General features: G+C 38.3%; 1 protein-coding gene across 7 annotated transcripts in view; it reads left to right on the plus strand.

Moving 5' to 3' along the window:
- The window catches only part of ctbp2a (C-terminal binding protein 2a), a 288,354-nt gene that overhangs the window by 157,315 nt on the left and 107,916 nt on the right, over positions 1-23,123 (plus strand). The window lies entirely within an intron of this gene.

Below are 23,123 nucleotides of genomic sequence, written 5' to 3' on the forward strand. Positions count from 1 at the left end.
CTAACCTACCTAAAGACTGAACTCTACATTTGGCACCTGTCACTGTTTGTAATGGGGTGGTGGTGGAATACCATTGTATCACTAGCATTCCCATATTCTGTTTACATTGAGGTTTCCAAGTTTTAGCTAGAGAACCTTACACAGCAGGACAGTGGAATGTCAAAAAAAATTAAAAGAAGGATAAGAAGCCAGCTGTACAATGTACCTAAAACAAAGTCACGATTTGTAAAAATCTTTCATTTGAGAGAATTGAAAGTAATGTTTTAAGTGATAGATTTGAGTAAAATGCAGCAAAAAGGATATATTGTGGAAAATAATGAAAGGGGCATCTGGCGGAACAGTAACTTGTCTCTCTCAAATCTTTCGTGTATTGGTTAGTGTAATCACATTAAATTCCTGCTTGACCTTTTCTTAATCCAGGGTTGTTAATGTGGTAAAACATCACAGGCAGGAACTTAACTTCAAATGGTTGTCTAGAGAATTTAAAATACTTGATGGAGAAAACTAATCTGTCTAATCATGGCTATTCCAGTATTTTGTGTGCAGTCATTTGGAAGCATCTTCAACAGATATAGGACACCAAATTTATATTGTGTCAGGGTGAAATGTTAAATGACTAAAAATGCATATATCACTTAAGGGTAGTGATTGTAGATGAGCTAATTGAATTGTTAGACTCCTGGTATAATGCAGAAAGAGCCCATTTTATGCATTTTGTTGTCAAAAAATTACTGACGAACAGCAAGTCAATCACCTCAGAGCTGCCATTTTGAAGATAGCAGAGAACTAGCTGCTGTTGATGATATACTGAAGAGGTGATTAGTTGTAGTCTCTCTGGAGTTGCAGCATCCTCCATTCAGCACTCAGAGAATTGGACATTTTAATCAGGAAATTATAGCAAATATAGTTGTGACCACTTTATGACACTGCATAGAGTAGATACTGGTAATACATGGCACACATCTTCTTTATATTTTATACCATATTGTAGATTTCTGAGCTTCATATTACTTTTATTATTCCAGTTAGTTCTGTATGAGTGTTTCTGAAAAGAATCTTTAACATAGTTGAGTGTATTTCCAGTCACACCCATATGGTAATTACAAGGTTATGAACTATACAGTTTTTATAAAATGACTTCCTGTTCAGTAAGTGTAGACCACATCTCCGTACTTACGAAGTGACAGAATTGCAACATATTATCCTTTGATCATGATACTGACAGTTGCCCCAAACCCAGAACTTTTATCATTGGCATCATTACAGAAGTTATTGTAATGGAAATATTTTACTCAGAAACCAGATCTGATTTCAGAGATGTAATTAAAGAACATTTAACTATCTTTTCCTTATTTTAATAAACCCAGTTTCAACTGTATTGAACTTTATTAGAAATCAGTGACAGTGGTTAACAGTAGCCTCATAACTTTCTCAAAACTCTATCCCATAGCGTAAAGTATACCTAAGAATTGAAGACTCAGTCGAATGGCAGTCAGGAAATATATCTGCTGAATGCAAGGTCCCCAGTCTCCTTCGATGGGATTGAGGAATATAAAGGATTATGATATATACTGGAACTAATAGAACTGTTGACCTTTGAGGGTGTCAAAGTACAGTATTATAATGCAGAGGTCCGGCCCAGTACACATGGGGAGAGATATTGTATTGATGCAGGGAAAGCATTATATAAAGATAAAATTCTTTCTGATATCCTGGGTTCATTAGCCAATATTTTGCATTACATATAGCATTAGAACTGAAATGTTTACAACTATCGTTTGCAGAGCTAAAACATGATGCTAGTTCTGTTTTAAAGTTGAGAATGTGTATGTAAGTGTCAGAAAAATTCTTCAAGCAAAATTGCATCCAGTTTAAAAAATGGCAAACACTTGCCAGGAATAATTCAGTAAATACATCCATGTTAATCTATCTCAGGGCTGAAACATAGTAATAAGTCATTTTATAATGAAGTTCGAAATAAAAATCATTTTAAATTCAAAGTCATAATTTTGAATGAGATGTAAAAAGTTTGTCTAAATTTTTCCTCGAGTTATTAATTATACTGTTTTGTCATTTAGCATTGAGAAGGGGCAACACGGTGGCTCAGTGGTTAGCACTGCTGCCTCATAGCACAAGGGCCTTGGGTTCAATTCTAACTTCGGGCGAATGTTTTTGCGGTGCTTGCACATTCTCCCTGTGTCTCCGTGTGTTCCCTCTGGGCGCTCTGGTTTCCTCCCACAGTCCAAGGAAGTGCAGGTTAGGTGGAGTGGCCAGACTAAATTGCTCATTGTGTCTAGAGATGCGTAGGCTAGATGATTTAACCATGGGAAATGCAGGATTACAGAGATAGGGTAGGGGAGTGAGTCTGGGTGGGATGTTGTTCAGGGGTACAGTGTGGACCTGATGGCCTGAATGGCTTGTTTCCGCGCTGTAGGGATTGTATGATTCTATTTTCTGAAGAAGTAAGGAAAATTCCAAATTCAGTTTTGTGTAAGTTTCATTGGTGAGTTACATTAATGATGAGACATGGGGCAGTGTGGATGAATAGAGTACATGGAAACAGTGCAAAAAGAGAGAAAGAGCAAGTGAGCTAAACAAAATAGGCAAAGAGATCGTTGATATTAAGCCAGAAGAAAGAAATACCAGGTGAAGTGCTAATGAGATGTATAAATGGCAGGACCTCGGACATGTGGGGGAAGGCTAATGAGCATAAGGAGGGTGTTCACCTTCTGAAATTGTTAAATTCAGTGGTGAATCCTGAAGCCTGTAAGGTACCCAGGTGGAATATGAGTCCAACTGGAGCACTGCAGCTGGCCTGAGACCGAGATGTTGGCATGGGAACATGGTGGAAAATGTGTTGCTGGTTAAAGCACAGCAGGTCAGGCAGCATCCAAGGAATAGGAAATTCGACGTTTCGGGCATAAGCCCTTCATCAGGAATGAGGAGAGGGTGCCAGGCAGGCTAAGATAAAAGGTAGGGAGGGGGGACTTGGGGGAGGGGCGATGGAGATGTGATAGGTGGAAGGAGGTCAAGGTGAGGGTGATAGGCCGGAGTGGGGTGGGAGCATGGTGCTTTGTTGAAGTGGCAGTGATCTGGACGTTCAGGCTCCAATTTATGGACAGAGTGTAAGCGTTCAGCAAAGCAGTTTCTCGTCTGCACTTCATCTCCCCATCGTAGAGAAGGCCACGTTGTGAACTACAAATACATTAGATTGAGTGAAGTGCAGTTGAATCACTGCTTCATCTGGAAGGTGTGTTTTTGGGGCCATGGATAGTGAGGAGGGAGGAGTTAAATGGTCAGGTGTAACACCTTCGGCGATTGCGGGCAAGAGTCACATAATGGGATGGAGAGGGGTAGGGAGTGGAGGAGTAGAAGACGCAGAATGTCCCAGAGAGAATGCCGACAAAAGAGGGGAAAGTCTCTCCAGTGGTGCCAACCTGCTGACAGTGGTGGAAATGGCAGATTTTGATTGTTGGGTACAGTCAGAAATGAAGACTAGGCATACCTTATTTTTGTGGGAGGCAAGAGGAAAAGGTGGAAATTGGGTCAGACATGACTGAGAGCCCTCTCAATTACAGTGATATCGAACCTCTGTTGAGTGAAAAGATGAACATATTTGACGCCCGCCTGTGGAAGGTAGCCCTGGAATGAGTGTGTAGACAGTAACTTGTACACATTGATTCTACTCTTGCTGACTCAAATTTTAGGCTGGGTATTTTAGCTGGGCCATTTTGTAAGGAACTGAGTGTCATGGCACTTCATGGTCATGAATTTTGAGAAAACACTGTTTTAGGGTCAGAAGCCTTTCTCCAGGTGAGATTAAAAGTTCTTTCCAACTTTAGTTGTAATAAGTAGATGCTATAGGGTAAGTTCAGATTGTTTCTAATGCAGTGATAATTTTTAGGTCTCTGTCCTTAATATGCAAGTGATCTTTAAATTGATCTCCATTGTCTTAAGTGCAGAACTTTGTCTAATAGATGAGGTTCTCTTCTGCATTCAATAGGATTGAGAATAAGCATTTAATATATTTTATGGATAGCTACTTTCATCTTACCACTAGCTTAAAGTCTGAAGATCTGTTGAGCCTTTGGAACAGTCTTCTAGAATCCAATTTTAGCAGAACCCATGAAGTTTGAAATGCTCATAAAACTATTAAAATAAATACTTTTTCAAACCTGTCTTGAAGAATAAAGAGTTACACCTGTTAAATGCTCATAAATCTGTCACAACAAACAAAGAAAATTCGAAAAGGCATTTCAGAGATGCATATCTTTCATACCAGCTTGTAAAAGTGCCAGTTACACAAACACCCTTCATAGCTGTGTGAGCAGTCTCTCTCTCTTGAGCTGATACATTAGTGCTTGAACTTCACCCAAACATTCATAGTAGGATTCCTTCTCAAAGCCATGTACCCTGTATACGTTGGCTCTAGAACAGAATACTTTTGAATCTTTGAAGCAGACTAGATAGATGACCACAATACCCAGTGGTAGAGATAATTTGGATGAGGGTTAGGGTGAATGATTGGGGATGTCTGATAGACTGCAGTAATTTATAAAACTAAGTCAGTGTCCCAATCAACCGAGGCAGATCACCTAGTCTGCTACCATTTTCATCAACTGGCTCCATTCCTGCCCCAGGCCTGTGGCAGCATCCTTTTCAACCCATCCTCACTACTTCAGAAAATGCACATGTGGCACAAACAGGTAGGAGTTTGGGTACATGGCTGGGGAGCAGCATTACTCATGACTCCAGCCTCAAGGGTGAAAATCCGTGTCATAGTCTCTGGATTGTGGATCTGAGCCCTGTAACTGTCATGCGATTTTGAGTCTTCCATTTTCAATGAGTTACGTAGTCTCCCATACCATCACTGTGTGGGTTTCTTGATGCCCTTGGATCCAAAGAGGAAAATAAGCCCAAATGAAAAAGATATAGAAGAAGGGCTATGGAATTGACTGTGGAAGCTGAGCAGGAATAATTTATCTCTGAAATATAGGAGGTTACCCAGCAGTTTCTAAAGAGCAGCTTTGGCAGAACACGCATGTTTATAAATAGTTTGTCCATATGTTGTTTTATGTTTATAAGTGAACTTTTCAACCCATCCTCCAGTCGGTAGGAAGAATCCTTTTGAGGGTTACTTCCTTCTACAATCTGTAGATCCACTCAGTAATTATCTCAGTCTAGGTCAAAAAGTCAAGTTGTGTTTAAAAGCTAACATGCATTACATAATATGTGAAGACCATTACATTTCTAAATATTCATTACTACTGACAACTGGTTCTCTTTGTTCATAAAAAATGAACTGTATTGATGATACCGTTAGTGTTGATCTTTGACAGTATGTGAACAACTTTCAACGGTCTCTTGCCATTGATGGCCATATGACCTATTTCATCAAATAATGATTAAATAAGGATTATAGTGTTCCCTTCGGTGGAGATGTTAAGTAGTCTGCTGGCAGGTAACAACACACCTATACCTGCCCAATAGCCTTGACAAGAGGACTGGCCCACTTTAAGGGCAGTCTCTCACTAACATGAGGACAGTGGCCTGCAGATAGAAATATTGTGCTCTGAAGCTAGTGTCTGGATGGCTGGCTGTGACAGATAAGTCACCAAATTGATTTTTAAGTGCCAGTTTACTGTCTGCTAGAATGTTTATACTGAAGTTAACACGAATACTTATTTCAAAAGGAAACTCTCTCTTTTCTCACCTTAAAATCCTCGTTGTTAGTTATTTAGAATGTGACTCTTCCTTTAGATTGCCATGGATATCCTTGGCTTTAGCTTTTAACTAATTACTCGTGCTCAATTTTATAACAGTGGTGTCTCTTTGCTGTCAGAGGTTATTGTTGTGGGTCCGGTAGTTCATTTAATTTTACAGTGAATTCTCAAAATTCTAATTACTGAGCTGCTTTCTCTTGTATTTGATTCCACTGAGTTCCAATGTTTCTGGTACTTTGCAACATTTGAATGATTGATCCTTGGGTTCTTAATTAATTTATAAATCAGTGGTTCCTCGTGACCACGAGCACACAAACCCTTTGTGTGTGCTAGGAAATTGTCTTCTGTACATTCTACCATTGATTGAGAAAATCCACTTATCTGAAGGGCAGAGCTTTCAAGAGTTGAAATGTTTTAGAGAAATTATCTGAAACTTTTTTGTTATTGACGTAAGAGCTCCACGCTATAATAAGCTATAAAGAGTTTCCTAGGAAGGTCAAGCCTTTGTTTGAAGGATGTTTTCTCTGAGCTTCCTGCTGAATCATAGAAGTGAACAGTATTGAGCTCATAGTTCTGGTTATGATAGAGACTTCAGACTGTTAAGAAGATTTTGCTTCTTGTATTTTTAATCTTATTTCCAGATTGTTTCAAGTTTCCACTTTTGCCTTCTCTTCATACCATCCCCTGTTGATCTGTGCATTTATGTTTTGATAGTATTGATCCTTTCCTATCACTTGGCACCAAATTTTAGTATCTGTGCACATTCTCTTGATTCTTCTTATCACAACAGTTAGAAGGGAGAAATTCCTAGTCACAAACAACCTAATCAGGAACTCCAGAAAAATACAATAATTATTACTGCCATCAAGAACTTAGGAAGGAATGTAGTAACAGGAGCAATCCGTTCAGACCACCAAGCACATTCCACCAGTCATTTAGGTCATGGGTAATGTGTACTCAACACAAAATGCCTGTCTTTGCTCCACATCTTTAACATCTGACAATATCTGTCTTTCTTTGAACTTTTAAATTGACCAGTCTCAGCAGCATTGAGGGATAGAGTTCCAGATTTACTGACATCAAAGGCTGTTAGAAACATTTTTTCACGCACTCCTGAGTGGCCTATATTTACTTTTCCATGCTCCCTTCTTTGTATACCTTCCCCAGAAACAGTAGATTCTCTCCTATTAAATCGTTTACCTTAAACCCCTCAACTGGATCACATTTTAATCTCTTATGTTCATTATCTCAGTGCTTCACTTGCAAATTGCTTTTTGCAATGATTGTGTTGGAGAATATTATGTTGGCTAAAGCCCCATTGCATTGTTTTATTTAGTGTGAGAGCAAGATAAAGTAAGTTGAAAGAAAGATTCTAAATAGTTTATGAACTATCACTTAAATCCTGTTTCTGATTATAATCTGGGAATGTAGAAATAAGAGTAAATTACTTAGACCCTCGAATTTATTTTGTCATGCAGTGAGATTATGATTTATCAGAATCCTAACATCATCTATTTGTCTTGTCTCCACATCAAACCATAGAATCCCTACAGTGTGGAAGCAGGCTGTTTAGCCAATAGAGTGCACAACGACCCTCCGAAGAGCATCCCACCCAGACCCACACTCATATCCTACGCCTATAACCCTGAATTTCCCATGGCTAATCCACCATGGCTAGCCAGCACATCCCTGGACAATATGGGAAATTTAGCCTGGCCAATCCACCTAATTGCACATCTTTGGACTGCAGGAGAAAACTAGAGCACCCAGAGGAAACCCAAGCAGACACGAGGAGAATGTGCAAACTCCACACGCAGTCACGTGAGGGTGGAGTCGAAACAGAGTCCCTAGTGCTATGAGGCAGCAGTGCTAACCACTGCGCCACCCTGTCCATGTATCCTTTATTTTGGCAATAATCGATCAATCTCAGCTTCAAATTATTAATTGAATTGGTATCTTTTTGGGAGAGAGAATTCAACATTTCTACAACTTTTCGTAAGAAGTAGTGTTTTCTAACTTGCCTGAATGGCCTGTCTCTGATTGCCCTAGATGTACCTCCACCAGCAGGAGACATTTTTCCAGATCTGCACTATCCATTTATTTTGATATCCCAAAGACCTCATCAGATCACCCAGGGAATACATTTAGTCTCCCATTATAATCTAACCATTGGAGCCCGAGTACTATTCTGGTGAATCTCTGCTACAGTTCTTTATACATCAGTATACCTTTCCAGAACTATTCACAGTCCCACATGTGTTTTAATCAAATAATTGCATAGTGTTATGATTCCAACTGAATCTAATACTAGACAATTAATTAGACAGTGAAATCTGGCTTGATACATACCAGTCTCAGAACTCAAAAATGAAACTAAGTCCTTCCCTTCTTACCCTGCTCATTAGTAAATACAAATCAAACTTAAATATGTACATGGATCTGTGCACTTCAGAATCCAAATTTACATGAACCTTCATAACAGTTGTAGTGAAACTTTTCACCACACCCCCACGATTACTCGCATTTGTGTCTCACCTTTAATGTTGAAAAAATGTCCCAAAGTACTTTTTGTGACAATAGAGCTTATGAGTGACACAAATATTTCCACCTCACAAGTGCCAAGCAATGACTATTTTAAACAGCAGTGTGTAACCATCGCCACTTGATAATCAACAGCATTGCCATTATTGGATACCCCATCCTTTAACATAACAAAGGATATCCATTGACCAGAAACTTAACTAGATTAGGCATGTTGTGGTTCTGCTCGCCGAGCTGGAAGTTTTTGCTGCAAACGTTTCGTTCCCTGGCTAGGGAACATCATCAGTGCGGTGGGAGCCTCGTGTGAAGCGCTGCTTTGATGTTTCTTCCGGTATTTATATTAGTTTGTTCTAGCCGTTTCCGGGTGTCAGTTTCAGCTGCAGTGATTTGTATCTGGGGTCCAGGTCGATGTGTCTGTTGATGGATGTTCTTGCCGTTTCCGGGTGTCAGTTTCAGCTGTAGTGGTTTGTATATGGTGTCCAGGTCAATGTGTCTATTGATGGAGTTTGGGGATGAATGCCATGCTTCTAGGAATTCTCTGGCTGTTCTCTGTCTGGCTTGTCCTATGATAGTGGTGTTTTCCCAGTCAAATTCATGTTGCTGGTTGTCTGAGTGTATGGCTACTAGAGATAGCTGGTCGTGTCGTTTTGTGGCTAGCTGATGTTCGTGGATGCGGATTGTTAGCTGTCTTCCTGTTTGTCCTATATAGTGTTTTGTGCAGTCCTTGCATGGTATTTTGTAAACTACGTTAGTTTGGCTCATGCTGGGTATTGGGTCCTTTGTTCTAGTGAGTTGTTGTCTGAGCGTGGATGTTGGCTTGTGTGCTGTTATGAGTCCTAAGGGTCGCAGTAGTCTGGCTGTCAGTTCTGAGACACTCCTGACGTATGGTAGAGTGGCTAGTCCTTTTGGTTGTGGCATGTCCTCGTTCCGTGGTCTATCTCTTAGGCATCTGGTGATAAAGTTGCGTGGGTATCTGTTTTTGGCGAATACCTTGTATAGATGTTCCTCTTCCTCTTTTCGCAGTTCTGGTGTACTGCAGTGTGTTGTGGCCCTTTTGAATAGTGTCCTGATGCAGCTTCGTTTGTGTGTGTTGGGGTGGTTACTTTCATAGTTTAAGACTTGGTCTGTGTGTGTTGGTTTCCTGTGTATCCTCGGGTAACAACGGATACCCGAGCTACAAATCTTCAATCAGATTAGGCATGTAAGTACTGCAACCACAAGAGCAGGGTTTGAGTAAGGTATTCTGTGGCAAGTAGCTCAAAACTAATTTTTCACCAGCTAAAAGACATATCAGGAGTGTAATAGAATACTCTCCACTTGCTGGATTGAGTTCAGTTTCAACAACATTCAAGAAGTGACACCATCAAGGACCAAAGCAACGTGGCTGGTCAGAACACCATCCACCATGTTAAATATTTACTCTGGCGACTATTGGCACAGCATGTGAAAGGATGGGCCGGGCTTGTGTGGGTCATGGAAAGTCTAAAATATCTATTGAATTTTTAAATTACTTCTGCAGACCTGAATAAATAATGGAAAGGTTCAAATAAACCCAAGTTAATTTAAAAGCAATGAGCTTTTATAAAATGAGGGAAAAGATTTTTGTCGCTTCTATCCTTTGCCAGTGTTTTTCTGATGTTTGTTTATCCCTCTGTAATCATTTTCTCACTTTGCATGTCCAGATTCTGATTCCATCCATTGGCTTCTTTGGACACAACCAATTAGTATGGTTGTTTTGGCAGAGTAAGACATGCAAATTTTTCAGACCCTCCTTTCTTACTCACCTTATGTGAAAATTAGTGTAATTGTTGGTGTCTGCTGCAGATATTGGTTGTGGTGAAGGTAGATTACATGAGGGTGTTTTTCTTCAGAGCTGGAGCATGGTCAACATTGTACAGCATAGCAGGGACAAACAGCTAGTGGAGGATTCAACAACTAAAGTATTGCTGCACATGGACAGTTGAGACCCACTTACGAAGTTCTTTTGCATGAGACTCATAAAGGGTTTCTTGGAAAAATCATGCATATGTCATGATTTTCCTTTAACTAAAGGTTTACAAAGCCATGAACGTATATACCACTTACAGGGACAAGGACAAGGACAGCAGGTACATGGGAACATAGTCGCCTCCAAATCATATACCACAGTGACTTCAAAGTATATTTTTATTCTTTCATCATTTCTGGGTCAAATATCTTGAATACATTATCTTTTGAACAGTGTCTTTACCAAACAGACTGCAGCGATTCAGTAAGGTATTTCATCAGCACATTGTTGATCGGAATTAGGGATGGGTAATAAACATTGGATGAGCCAGTGATGCCAAGATCCCATGGTTAGGCCTGTGGACTCAGAGAAACTAAAGTTACACTATTTGATACCCCTCCAACCCCTAACCTGACTGCCACCATTAAGAAATCACCCAGTATTTGACTAACAGATAGTCAGTGCATACATAGCAGCATGTTATGGTGGCTGATAAAAATGGCTGTTGTAGAGGGAAGAATGAAAAATGAAAAAGTCAGCAGAAGAAAAACTGAATGAAACGCAAAGAAACAGACAAATTCCAATCAAATAGAAGAAAGAAGGAATAGCAAAAGCAACTTCTCCAAGATTGAAGCTAATGAATGGGGCTCAGTGGTTAGCACTGATGCCTCACAGCACCAGGGAGCTGGGTTCAATTCCAGCCTCAGGTGACTTTCTGTGCGGAGTTTGCTCATTTTCCCCTTGTCTGCGTGAGTTTCCTCTGGGTGCTCATGTGTTCTCATCCAGTCCAATGTTGTACAGGTGAGATGGGTTAGCCATGGAAATGCAGGGTTACAGAGATAGGGTAAAATGCTGTTCAAAGGTTCAGTGTGGACTTGATGGGCCGAATAGCTTGCTTCCACATTCTAAAGATTCAATGATTCCATGAATAGGAAAGAATCCCTAAGAAAATAGCCAAAAAAAACTATATTATAGTCATAACGTAACATAATAACAGTTCCAATAACAAGTACACACTGCACCTGCAAGATTTCTTCTGCAAGTGAAAAAGACGGGTCTGACTGATCTATCTGCATAATTAAATATAGATTGGCACATGAGGAAAATCAGATGTACATAAAACCACATGATTACAAAACAAAGCTATTAAAGCAGCAGGATAAAGAAACTAAACAAATGGCAGCAGATGATATAATAGAAGAAATATTATTGAAAGAGACAGCTAAGAACATATTTCCCCTCCAGCACTCTAGCATCCCATGGTTTATGAGCATGCTGAGATTTGATGAGGGGAACTGCACAACAGAAACTGTTGTGATGGAAAGACCTGCAGCTACAAGAAGATGAAACGGGGACAAAAGTGCCTCAAGTATAATAAAAAGCACAGAGATGAGCTGAAGAGAATGCATGAAGCTTGTGTGAAATAAGATCCAGAAAACAGAAAACTGATCTTGTAGGTGAATATGAAGCAGACATTAATCTCCTAACTTCACATAGCAGCACCAGGCAAGTAGTTCAGGCCTAAACAATCTAAAAGCCTAATTTAAAGTTCACAATGTTCAAGAAAATATCTAAAAAATGTTTCTAAGCACTTGGAGCATTTGAGATTTATACAAATACCTTAAATCCAGAAGTATTTAATGTGGAGAAAGTGAGGACTGCAGATCAGAGTCATGAGTGTGGTCCTAGAAAAGCACAGCAAGTCTGGCAGGATCCAAGGAGCAGGAGAATCAACATTTCGGACACAAACCCTTTGTGTTAATGTGCCAATGTAAAGCAGTTTTAATAGATTACATCAAATTATATAGAAGCTTCAGCACAGGAACAGGTGTAGTTTATGTTTAGATGACACAGAACCTTTCTTGCACTTGAATTATCTAATTTCTTGGATATTGCCTCATTATCTTCATGTATACTTAAATCTCCCCATAAATGTACCATATAGCTGCTTCAGCCACTCCATGTAGCAACTATTTCCATATATTTGTCATTTTCTGTGTAAAAACAAAATCCTTCTGAAGTTTGTGTTTGATCTGTTGGTGACTTACTTTATATTTATGGTATAAATAGAAAAACTTTTGGCGACATTCTGCAGGTAAGGTAACATTTCGCATCTATGGACAGAGTGAAACAGAGTTAATCTTTTCAATCTGTGATGAAAAGCCATAGATGTGAAACGTTGACTATTTTCCCCACCACAGCTGCTGTCTGACTGTGTGTTTCCCCATTATTTTCTCTTTTTCAGACATCCAGAATCCAGTGCCCTTACGCTTCCTTGTTCTTGATTTAACATGTAGAAATACATTGATCATAGAATTAGGTATCAACTCCCTTCATTATTTTAATGCCCTCAATCAAGTATTCTCTTGTCACAGAAAAAAATGCCCCAACCTGCTCAACTTTTGTGTGTGTTGTCTTGGATGCATAAACTCTGCACATAAAAAAAAATGTCAGGCAAATGTTACAAATCAGAAAGGTTTTGTAAAAAAATGTGATGAGTATTTCTCCCTATAAAGTAAGCAGAGCTGAAACATCATCATTTTTGAGATATTTGGCAGTATCTGAAAATAGCCCTTTTTTTCATGAGAAACATGTCAAGTATCCCAGATCATGTTGCTAGTTGTTTGAAATTATGTTGACAAAATAATCTCTTGATTATTCTACTTACACCATAGAAAATACATTATTAAAATTCATTAAAGTTGCAGAATACACGATGTGTTTTTAAGAATATTTTTGAATAGTTACTGCCAGTCCAGTGATGTGATCATCACTGCATTGGCATTCCTGAGTTATTTAATGAGCCTTCCTTGAGAAGGTATATAACATGTAATGACTGGATTTATTGCCAAATAACTGATTATTAATAAGCCACTTGGACTTGCTACCAAAGCATAACTCTTACATCAGATTGAGTAGAGGACAACAAATCCAGTGGTGCACATACAAACATTAACCCTTATTCTGAATGTTTCTATAGTTGCATCTAATAATCTGAAGACAGATCAGAATTGTTTTCCTTGTACCACTCTATCTTAGTCGCAGTTTTTCAGCTTAACTTAGTCGTAGCAGGCACACTATATTCACGACCAATGTATATGTTAGCCAAGGTTAGAAGGGAAATACCTAAATTAAATCTGCAGCAAGGTCCTATCTTGCTTGTTTGAAATGCTTTTTTCATTGTTGCATTACATTACATGCTGTTGCTTCAATTTACAACTGAATGAATACTTATGCAAATGAAAATGTGACATTTTTGTCGGGAAACACCAATTTGTCTTCAATCATTCTGAAGAATGTTAAGGCCTACTGCGATAGCATGCTGTATATTGAGCCCTAGTACTCCTGGAGCTGTACCAGGTGTTAACGTTTTTTTTAAAAAACACACAGTACTCTGATTTACTTGACTTTCAGATCAAGATTGATAGAAAACATGGACCAGGGCTGTACTAAACAGGAATGATTGTTTATTATAAGTAATTAGATGATAGTTACAAATAAACAGATATAAAGTATTGACATATAACACCACCAATGAAAATACTAATCCTCTTACAACACTGCCCCTCCCCCCTCCCCATACACACTCGCACGCAGACAAACATAAGCAAATAGGTAAAATAGATTATTGAGTAAAAAATGAGGTCTGCAGATGCTGGAGATCACAGCTGCAAATGTGTTGCTGGTCAAAGCACAGCAGGCCAGGCAGCATCTCAGGAATAGAGAATTCAACGTTTCGAGCATAAGCCCTTCATCAGGATTTCCTGATGAAGGGCTTATGCTCGAAACGTCGAATTCTCTATTCCTGAGATGCTGCCTGGCCTGCTGTGCTTTGACCAGCAACACATTTGCAGCAAAATAGATTATTGATAGAGACACACTGGGAAGTCAGTTCACTAGTATTTGCTTCTTGATTCTGATGTTGAATTAAACCTACTTAGTTTAGTTAGACCTTGGTATTCAGTTGTCTTTTTTTAAAAGCTTCCTCTGGTTTGTATGAAGTGCAGAGCATCTGATTTACTTGAAAAATATCTCTGATTTAACAAGTCAAAAGTTACAGTTCACAGCAACTGCTACAATAAAGTAACTTTTTCTTCAAGTGTCTATCTTTTACTGCACAGAACAGAGAGCACATCCTCCTGTGTCTTTCTTTCTCTCTGTGTCCGTGTCTCTGTAACTTGTTTCCAGTTCCAATCTGCTCAGTTATCTGAGAACCAACCAGCTTAATTTGTCATCTCATTATCTGCTCATAGCGGGAATCCACAGCCACAAAGACAAAGTTCACAATAAGCATTCAATTCCTTGCTCTGAAATTGTACAGCCATCCTGGTAAATTCATTTTTTTAATTTATTTTTTTCTCATTGTGGTCCACAGTTTTTAAAGACAGTCCTTACAAGAAAGAAACTTAATAGCAGCTCATGTCATGTGCCTGAAATAGCAGTCACCTTTGCCTGCCACACTAATATCCATCTCCAGTACCTTAGCCCAGATATTCCGAGGAGTGGCAGTCAAAGCCACATTGCTTTTCTTTTTTACGTTAGCTGGAAAATTAATGACAAGATCACACGCTGTTATTTGTGCATAAATAAAAATTTTGCAACTTCAATGAGATTCTCAAATCACCACACATTTCTGGATAGCATATACTATTTCCATCTTTACCTGACAAAAATAGCAGCACACCTTCAGCTTCCCCATAAATGTCAGAAATTGCTGGATTTGTACTACAAACATGAATAAACCTTCTGCAGAAATTTGGATCTGGTATTTCATGCTGTGAGGTTTTTTGAGATGCTCTGCTCCGATGGACCTTTGGATCTTTTCAACAAGATTGTAGTATGCACTAAATGTGTTGAAACAGGCTCATAGCTAGAATCGGGTGAGTTGTCAGAATGTGCTGATGTTTTTGATTGGGATATAGTTCATGAATAAATTATTTCTATGATCATTGAGTACATGAATATTTGTACATCACTAATCTCTTCTGTATTCCACTGATTCCATTTCAAACCTTTCACCATTACTTATTGAGTTTCTTGGACATGCTTGAGTTTGAATTGAATGGAATTGAGTTAGCTTTATTGTCATATCCTCAAATGAGTACAGTAATAAGTTTATAAGTCATTATTTACAGTGCCATCTTAGCTACAAAGGTACCTAGGTACAGTTTCTTCAGATACAAGATTAGAGACAGTGTAACAATGTCACCAACACACTGCTATCTTAGATACAAGTACCTAGGTATAATACTTAGTTACAGAATAGAGAAATGAAGAAAAGCAAAGTTACGTTCCAGCTATACACAGTATTGCCATAAGTCAGAAAACCAAGAAGCAAAGTTTAAAAAAACAAACATCACAGTCTTTCTCCGAGGGCTCTCTGCAGCAGACCAGCACAGGAGGCTTCCATATGGTCTAACCTCACTGCTGCCACACCCCGCATTGGGCCATTGGTCGCTGATGTCCCACTTTGGAGCTGGGGATCGAAGGCAGAGAGTCAGAGAAAATAGAAAAGGAAGAGAAAACCACAATAAGGGAGGTAAAGAGGGAAGGGGAAAAGAACCAATCCCATTTCCACTCCCATCCTGGGCTGACACACATACAACCATGCGCACACTTCCACTGGATCTCTGTCACTATAGGTCATATCTTGTCTTCTGTTCTTATTTGATAATTGATTAATGTGATCAGTTTCCTTATTTATGCCTCATTTTGTCCTTGACAGGTAGAGGAGGTGAGAAGTCTACTAAATTCTGTTAATGTTAGATTATTTATATTTTAAAGTGAGAAAACGTTCTATCTGTGCAACAAATTCATTTGCAAGAGCTTGACATTTGTTGCTCCAGTAATTTTATCTGATAATGGCGTGATTGCAAAGTGGATCTGAAAACATATTCCTGAATTGTGTGTCGCTAGGTAACAAGAGAGATTGACCACAATCAAAGAAAGATTATAGAATAATTTTAATTGCTGAAAGGTTTCATTGAGGAAGGACCTGGAGAAAATTGCTTTTGGATTTTTCATGCATGCAATTATTCATGAAGAGCATTAACCAATCATCAGAATTATTAGTCAAACTACTAAAATGATACGCAAAAACAATTCTCAAAAACAAAAGTAGTGGATCACTAATCTATCAAACCTTAATAATAAAAGTGAAAAGTAGAAGTAACTGTTTCTTTTTAAATAATTAAGCTTTCCAGGAAATTTCCAAATAATGTATAGTGCATAGCTTGATGAGGGCAGAAGAATCACCTATGACTATACTTGAGTGAATACAAAGAACAGTTGTTTAGTATGGACCAAATTTCTTATCTCGTCCAATTTTATTTGTTGTATATATTATTATGAAGAACAGATGCAAAACATACAATACGAATGGTTCATTTGCAGGCAATAGGGGAAAATTCCAGGTTTAGTCCTTAGTTTGTGTTGAATTGAAAATATTGGCTTTAATTAAGGTGGAGAGTCATCATCGAATATTTGGTGAGAAATACAGTAAATCTTCTGTATCTATGCAATCACGAATCATAATTTCACTTATCTGCTCCAAAAAAGAGTAACAATAAAAAAAATCACCAACTGTGGGCAAAGATCACTTGTTTAGCTTATTTTCAATGAGCTCCGCACTCACATGGCTGCTAATAAGTTTACAGTGAACATATCCACAGCAAACTTGGAAGAGAAGCAACCTGTGATTAGATAAGCAGTAAGTAACTAGTTGAGTGATTTCCAGCTGTGAGGGAGTCTTTGAGGGAACAGGGCGGCTGAGATCTGATACTAGGGAGATATGATCCAGAAACAGGGGGCCAGAGGGCTGGACTGGGAGTCCGTTTCAATTTACCCACAACCAAGAGCAGAAGCAATGTCCAAGAACAGACCTTATCACAATGCTGGGAAGGGGGAGCTGCACTTTTTTTGCTGAGCTGGCTATTTTCCCAGCAGGTAATTTGGAGAGAGCAGAATGGCTGCAGAGAGGTCGCGAGAAGTGAGGAGGCTGTAAAGGGGTTAGAGGGAGACTGGTCTGGAAGGAGGGGATAGACAGGTCACATGGGGACTTGGAGGAGATGGTACTGCGAATGGCACATTGGAGACTATACAGCAGTTGGGGGAGAAAGGGGAATACCAAGGATGCTGGGTGGACGGGCGGGGGATTGCAAAGAGGGGAGAATAGTTTTCAATTGATCAACAAAGGAACAGTTAGCTAACAAATGTAATTAATTTCTTGCAAAAGAATATGATCTCTCTAGCTCAGGCTGCATATTTTCAGGAGCTATTCAATGGGAAAGGTTTGAAGTAGTGAACACAGACCATTGTTAAATTTAAATCTGAACTTGAGGTCTGAGATGCAGTAAAAATAGTGACACTATGATTAAAATATTCCAGCTTTTTGAATATGGAATAGAAATGTGTGACCTCACTAGCCTGTCGAAGGTGTGTTTAGGATGGTGTATTACTTTGTGTGCAAATTTGTGTCAATTATTTTTGAAAATAATTTGACTTCTGCCTGGTGTCTTATGCCAATTTCAATCCTATGATATATTGGAAATTAATGTTTTCTTTGTTTATCATGCCTTTAAGTTGAATGAGGTTGATAATTATTGAAGTTATTGATTAACTCTACCAATTCTGCTTCTGTTCAAGTCAAAATACTCTGTATATATCAACACAAAAGATTTACAAGGATGTTGCCAGGGTTGTAGGATTTGAGCTGTAGGGAGAGGCTGAACAGGCTGGGGCTGTTTTCCCTGGAGTGACGGAGGCTGAGGGGTGACCTTATAGAGGTTTATAAAATCATGAGGGGCATGAATAGGGTAAATTGACAAGGTCTTTTCCCTGGGGTGGAAGAGTCCAGAACTAGAGGGCATAGGTTTAGGGTGAGAGGGGAAAGATTAAAAAGAGACCTAACGGGCAACTTTTTCACGCAGAGTGTGATACGTGTATGGAATGAGCTGCCAGAGGAAGTGGTGGAGGCTAGTACAATTGCAACATTTAAGAGGCATTTGGATGGGTATATGAATAGGAAGGGTTGGGAAGCATATGGGCCGGGTGCTGGCAGATGGGACTAGATTGGGTTGGGATATCTGGTCGGCATGGACGGGTTGGACCGAAGGGTCTGTTTCCATGCTGTACGTCTCTATGACTAGAACTCTATGACAAAAACAGAAAGTATTTTTACTAAGTGACTGCATCACTTAATAAGGGTGTTGGTGAGAAAGAAAGGGTAATCCCTGAAAATGTAAAAAGTAGGCCTCAGTAGGAATCCTTGGAAAGGTGTGTGGGGTGGCTGAGAAGAAAATTGGCTGAAACATTGCCATAATCAGAAGACTTGATTAATTTAAATTAATTTAATTGCATTAAATTAGTGATTTGGGAAATTTCAAGTTAGGATGAAGCACTGATGCAAGGTGTATTAAAATCAGGTGACTGGGAAAGATAAGGATGTTAACCAGGGATCAATGACAGGGAGATAAACTGATACAGTGCCCCACATTTGATTATAAATACAAAGTTTACAAATACTTCTTATGGGAATTACTTTGTTAATTAAGACCTGTGTATGTATCCGATTAGTTTACGGCATCATGTGGTTCTCAAAATCTGATCAGCAATGTGAAAACCTCAAACTTGCTGAATATATATTATCAATAAAGAACCTTGAAAGTTGGACATAATTCCCTTGGTAGCTGATTCAATGCTTAGTAAAAATACCTTCTGTATTTATGTTGATATGTACTGTATATGAACATGCCATTTACACAAGATTTTTATTAAAATTCCAGGATGCCTTTGTGGTTTTCTTTCTGCTGGAGGACAGAACAAGTAACTGGGAATTTCTCTTTGCAAGTTAGATCAAGATAAAGCACAATAAATAGTGCTTCCCACACAGACATTTTTGAGTTAAGCCACTTAATTTACAAGATAAATTTTTTTAGTTTTATTTTTCATGAATATTTTTTCCCCTCTCGTCTTTTTACATAATTGAACTTACTATGCTTCAAAAGGCCTATTTAAATAAGTGTTCCCTGTGTTACTGTCCCCTCACTTTCACGTTCTTTCTCTTGCCATGAACAATACAATTGCAATTCTTTATAATAACGTTTCCTCTGAGAAGCATTAAGCCATTTTGGACTATTCTGCAGTGCATCATTGTAAGGTAAATGCTCTATTCTTCACAATGACTGCTACTGTGTTTTATGGAGTATTTGATGCCCTTGCTGAAGCAGTGGGCAGTGCATGCTTTGAACAACTGCAGTCAGACAATAACAGCAAGAATATATGTGGATTAACGCTTGTATTCTAAGCATACGTATGTGACAAATAGATGGAAAATAGAACTTAAATTTGTTCAGTTTAGACAAATTAAAATGCATTATTTGTAGTGAATCTGTCATTGCAAATCTCTTTCCATGGTGTTTGCTCTTAACCTAGTAATTGTAATTTGAAATTGAGTGTAGCCCAGTAAAGTAAAGCTTCAGGTTTGTTGATATGGACCATGAAGTATCTCTATGATAAAATTAAACGAAGGCAGTCATGGTCAGATGGAGGATGCCAGAAAATCTCCTATCTCTGAACTTAATTACATTTACTAGATACTAACATCAATAAAACCAGATCAATTTTAATTAATAAATCAAATATGAATATGAGGGGATGATTGGAGTCTTTTCTCACCTCAGTAATGCTGTCCTGTTCTTTCTCAATATTTCTTACATTGCTGACCCATGCTGGATTTGCCCAATGCTCAGAGTATTCAGAAAGCCATAAACCTTGATTAATGTTTAGCACAAGCATAGTAAGTTTAATGGATTACCAATTGCCTTATATGCCTTTTCTTTAGACCTGAGTAATTCAACAAGACAGTTTAACAAATTCTATTGTCTTTAGCAAATTCCATGATCTTCATGACTAAATTGCCAAAATGCCATCATTTAGTTTTATGATAAAATAGCATGCAATGACAAATTATTTGTCAAACAATGACTTAATATGAAAGAGTCCTTTTGAGGTTCATATTGAACAGGCATTAAATTTTCATTCTTTCACTGACAAGCCATCTATGCAAACAGCATTATACTGCATCAGCTACAGCTCGGTGAGTGACATTCCTGTTTCTGACTCAGCGCTTGTGGATTCAAGACCATGTCAGAGATTTGAACACAAAATCTTGGCTAGCATTCCAGTGCAGTTTTGAGGAAGTGCTGTGATGTCAGGGGGACTGGCTTTAGTGTTATTTGCATGAACTGAGGTTGATTATTTAAATTAAGGTTAAAGGTATTCGGATGGGGAGACCTTGACAAGTGTTAACACAGGCATATTACCAGTTCCCAAAATAGTGATTTTATTTGAAATGTTATGTCTTTAAAGTTTTATCTTTTTGTCTCAGTGCCCTTTTAAGAGACTGTTAATTAGTTAATTTGTTCACTTGTTTCTTGTTTATTCAAAAGAAACATTGCAATGGTATCAGGTATATGGGATTTTAATTACGTGCAGAGACTGGAGAAGCTGGGATTATTCTCCTCATAGTCAAGAAGATTCAGAGAAGATTCAATAGAGATGTTTGAAATTAGGGAGATTGTTTTATTAAGCCTATGGGGAGAAACTGTTTCCACAGCAGGAGGGATGGTAACAAGGGATACAGATTTAAGCTTGTTGACATAAGAATCAGAGGGAAGTTGAAAGCTGTTTTAATGTAGTGTGTTGTATGACATGGAGCACACTGCTCCAATGTGTAGAAAATAGATTCAGAAGTAACTATCAAAAAGGAGTTGGATAAATACTTGAAATGGGGAAAAGGAGGTGGAATTGCAAGCCTATGGAGAATAAATAGAGAAGTGAGAATACTCTGAGCTGGAACAAAAATGATCAGTCGAATGGCTTCCTTTTATGCAGTATGATTCTTTGGTTGTTAGACAATCCATGCTGTAAAGTTCATATTCAGACACATGATCTAAATTTGAAAATAGGTTTAACTAACCACTTTGGCTATTTTAGCACCTGGTGCATTGTTCAGCCACAACAGAAATTTGAAGCATGGTTTGGGCCACCAGAAGTATTTTTAGATCCAATCTGAACTGATACGGAAATGCTATCTACCCTGGAAAACAAAACATTCTGCTGAAATTTAAACCAAATTAAAATCGATCATTTGTGTTGTATGATTCTGTCTAAATGATTTGTTGGTTATTTGAAAAAAAAAATAAAGCGCTACAATGAAACCAAAGTATGAGGAATATTTGTTAGGAAAGTTTATTGTTCGATCTGTCTGAACTGGTGAGAGGAGAATTGTAAAACAAAATTTGTCATAGGTATGCCTATACTTATGTATTAGGTAAACTTGTGTACTGTATGCAGTGTATAGAGGAGTTTTAATGGCATCGTGATATTGGATATTTTGGAGGGGTTGCACATAGAGTAAGGATCAAAGATAAGACTGTGATTGTGGTGTAGGAAATTGGTCAGAGGGTACAAGATCTTTCTTTCACTGTCAGCCTGGTATTCTTTAGGTAGGTAGTGGAAGAGAAATGCTAAACATTAGTTACAAAAAGATTCCTGTGAGCCTTTCAGTAGCTGCAAATTTCTTAATTCTTTTTAGGATTCTAAATTTTTTAACAAATGTTCTCACAAAATGTCTAAGGACAGTAATGCTGACAGGGCAGTATATTATTTTAAATATTATTGACCATCTATGGTTACCTCACAGTTGAAGTCCAGGGATGATGATCATGATTAAATCAAGTTTTGTGAAGCACCACAGATTCAATCCCTTTGGCAGCTGTATTCATCACAAGTAAAAGACAAAGTTATTTTTTATTGAAAATGTGCATGTTGTTTAAAATTAATTTGTTTTTATTTAAGGGTCTTTATAAATAGCATTGTAGGATTTATCATAGCCATCTGTTAAAACTTCTCTTATTTTCCATTCTTCTCCATCCAAGCAGTCAAAAACAGCTGCTCAAATCACACTGAAACAGAACAAATTCTACAGTGTTCCAGATGGAAGGGGTTGAAGGTTATTCAAGCATGCACTTGGGAAAGGGTGGGTCCATTTGTGAGCGCTTGACAGTTAAAACACATTGTTCAATGGATTTTAAAAATAGCTGCTTAGAGAGGGAAAGAGGTCATTAACAAAAAGTCTTGTGAAAATGCGATAATAATGAATATTTCCTAAAGTGAGACATCAACCCAGCATGGTTTGTTGTACATTCCTGATTACGTATCTCAGACGATGGGACTTAAGTGGTATTTTACCAAAAATCAGCAATTAATTCTGGAAGAAGAAGCATTAGAAAGGAACGTGAATGTTTCTTTATTCTTACAGCACTGAACATAGCATTAAATATCTCTCTGCAAAACTGACTGTCCTTCAGTACTTCAATTATGGAGCTTTTTTCAATCAGTATGCCAAGACAGTGGGTATTGTGATAGATTTGGTTATTGGATGACATCACAACTTGACCTGATTCTTCTTCACACAACATGCACAATAGGAAAGTTTCCTGTAAGGTCTCCGGATACTGATCAGGAGCAGGAACCAGGTATCTTGTCTCCAGATCATGGTAGCCTGCAGCTACAAATCGCAGTACCTCTATCACTTCACCAGCTAGTTTATCACTGACCAGTGATTGACCTTATTTGACTCCCATACCTTGCCCACTGAGCTACCAGGAAGTTCCATGAGGTAGTTACTTAATGTAGCATCTAATATCCAGCTGTGACACATTCAAATTTTATTATTTCATTCCAGTTGTTTAAAATTTAATTGGAAATCAGAGAGCAATATGCTGTCTCTGTAACTGTGATTAAATATACACTCAGTATAGACTTCTCTGTTTTCACTGTGATGAGAATGATGAGTGAAAATGTAGTAC

The sequence above is a fragment of the Hemiscyllium ocellatum genome, chromosome 22 (genome assembly GCF_020745735.1).
Source record: "Hemiscyllium ocellatum isolate sHemOce1 chromosome 22, sHemOce1.pat.X.cur, whole genome shotgun sequence".
NCBI classification, from domain to species: Eukaryota; Metazoa; Chordata; class Chondrichthyes; order Orectolobiformes; family Hemiscylliidae; genus Hemiscyllium; species Hemiscyllium ocellatum.